The sequence below is a fragment of the Penaeus chinensis genome, chromosome 7 (assembly GCF_019202785.1).
Source record: "Penaeus chinensis breed Huanghai No. 1 chromosome 7, ASM1920278v2, whole genome shotgun sequence".
In the NCBI taxonomy this organism is placed as follows: domain Eukaryota; kingdom Metazoa; phylum Arthropoda; class Malacostraca; order Decapoda; family Penaeidae; genus Penaeus; species Penaeus chinensis.
The window spans coordinates 37,888,953-37,891,452 of NC_061825.1; the positions used below are offsets into that span (position 1 = coordinate 37,888,953).

Consider the following 2,500-nt stretch of genomic DNA (forward strand, 5'->3'; position numbering starts at 1 on the left):
GTGTGTGTGTGTGTGTGTGTGTGTGTGTGTGTGTGTGTGTGTGTGTGTGTGTGTGTGTGTGTGTGTGTGTGTGTGTGTGTGTGTGTGTGTGTGTGCTTATGTGCGTTTCTGTCTATCTATCTGTACGTAACTATCTTCCAACCTGTCTATCTACATATCTATCGATATTTGAATATGTATTCACTCGTTTGTGGCTATGAACTCTTAAACGATTTTGCTGTAAATAACGCATCTCTACTAATGACCGTCTTAAATGACAGACAGATTTAATTCAACCTATTTTATTGTTACAAAAAGTGATGCATCTTTGGCACTTACCTTCTTAAATTACGCATTGTTATGTTAATTATAATTATTCTGCAAGAATTGTAATTACTCTATAATTGATACGGGTCAAGGGCAAAGTACTTACATTCAGCACCGTCACTCAGTAATCTGGAAATAGAGGAGGAAATATATTAATATGATGATATTGTTATTGTACATCATTAATTCAATTGAAGACTTTCGCTTTCTGTTTGTGTCTGTTATTGTTTTTATCTGTCTTTTTCTGTTTGTCTGTCTGTCTCCTCCTTTTTCTTCTCCTACTTCTTCTTCACCTCTTCTTTTTCTCTCGCTTTCTCTCTCTCTCTCGCTCTCTCTCTCTCTCTCTCTCTCTCTCTCTCTCTCTCTCTCTCTCTCTCTCTCTCTCTCTCTTTTTTTCTTTCTCTTTATCTCCCCCCCTCCCTCTTTCCCTCCCTCCTTCTCTCTCTCTCTCTCTTTCTTTCTCTTTCTCTCCCCCCTCCCTCTTTCCCTCCCTCCTCTCTCTCTCTCTCTCTCTCTCTCTCTCTCTCTCTCTCTCTCTCTCACACACACACACACACACACACACACACACACACACACACACACACACACTTTATCAGAGGCACACACGAAACTAAGCAAAGACCAACACATTAGGCCTCTTAATAAACAATCGATCGTGCGTAAACATTCATCCTTTTTAAGCTAATGACTTGATTTTCTTTTCATGCGTAAACACCCACGTCCATTGTATGCCATTTTGCTGTCATGCTGAGCCGGGGTGTGGATCGGAAGGCACGGGGAGGCATGAGTCAGCTGTTCTTTCGTATCGATGGACTGTCGAGGAGTCACAGTGTCTTTTTCTCTCTCTCTGTTTGTCTCTGTATTCTCATTCTCCTCCTCTTTCTTGTTCTCCTCCTTCTCCGTCTATTCTCTCTCTCTCTCTCTATCTCTCAACCCTCTCTCATGAGTCAGCTGTTCGTACGTATCGACTGAGTATCAGAGAGCCACAGTCTCTCTCTCCCTTATGTCTCCTCTTCTTCTTCTTCTTCTTCTTCTTCTTCTTCTTCTTCTTCTTCTTCTTCTTCTTCTTCTTCTTCTTCTTCTTCTTCTTCTTCTTCTTCTTCTTCTTCTTCTTCTTCTTCTTCTTCTTCTTCTCTTTCTTCTTCTCCTTCTCCTTCTCCTTCTCCAGCCCCTCTCTTTCTCTTCTCTCTCTCCCTCTCCCCCTCTTCCTCATGAGTCAGCTGTCCGTACGTATCGACGGCCTGCCAGGGTGAAATGCGGAGGCAGTGTACAAAGACTGGTAATTGATACCCGTTTGCTGTAAGGAGCTGGTTTGGAATAATCTCCAGTCGGTTTCGGGTTTGTCGAATTATTTTTCGAGCGGGCACACTTACGGATAATGTATGTATAAATTTACATAGGGTATATACTAATTGATCTGCGTAAATATTCATATGTCATATATACTCCCCCCCTCTCTCTCTCCCTCCCTCCCTCTCTCTCTCTCTCTCTCTCTCTATATATATATATATATATATATAAACAATTACCAAAACCATTAATTTCCCTTAACCAAAATTCGATATTTCATTAATTGTTCATCACACCACACTTTTACATCTAAACATTATATACATTTAAATAATACTCATCTAGTTTGACAGCAAATGTTCCTGATCCCCATACTCATTAAAGTCACTGCTATGCACACCGTGACGAGAAGAGAAGACCTTGACCGTAGCGATGAGACTGGGGCATTGTACAGTACCTCCCTGGCTGCGTGTGTGTTCGCCGCCTCGCTTTCCTTGAGGAGCTTCACGTGGAGGCGTGGTAGTTTGATGGATAGTTTGAGTCGTTGGGATACTTCTATAAGGAGCTATCTCTCTATCTATTTATTTATCTATCTATCTATCGATTGAGTGTATGTAATGCATATATAACATGCCCGACTACCACAATCAGATCTTTAACCGGCCGCCGGCGAAGCTTCCACGCAAACCCAGCATCCGTGACCTCCCGCCGCTGTCTTCTCACGCCGACTGATCTCGCGAGATAACCCCGAGGGATCCTTAGATTAAGATTGGTGCGAGAGAGAGAGACGAAGGAAATCATCCGTGGATCTTCAAGGCGTTGGGGGATGTTACTGCTGGACTGTATTCATGTTGACGAAGGTAGAAAAGGTGTGTGAATGAGAATGAATATCGTGTGTGTC

The 2,500-nt window shown here is 42.5% G+C and overlaps 1 protein-coding gene across 21 annotated transcripts in view; it reads right to left on the bottom strand.

The window, feature by feature from the left end:
- The window catches only part of LOC125027065 (uncharacterized PE-PGRS family protein PE_PGRS54-like), a 200,432-nt gene that overhangs the window by 144,548 nt on the left and 53,384 nt on the right, over positions 1-2,500 (bottom strand). For all 21 annotated transcript variants that reach the window (XM_047615773.1, XM_047615794.1, XM_047615793.1 and 18 more), the window contains exon 2: positions 413-435. The gene's annotated coding sequence lies outside the window, so the exon portion shown is untranslated. The remainder of the gene's footprint in view (positions 1-412; positions 436-2,500) is intronic.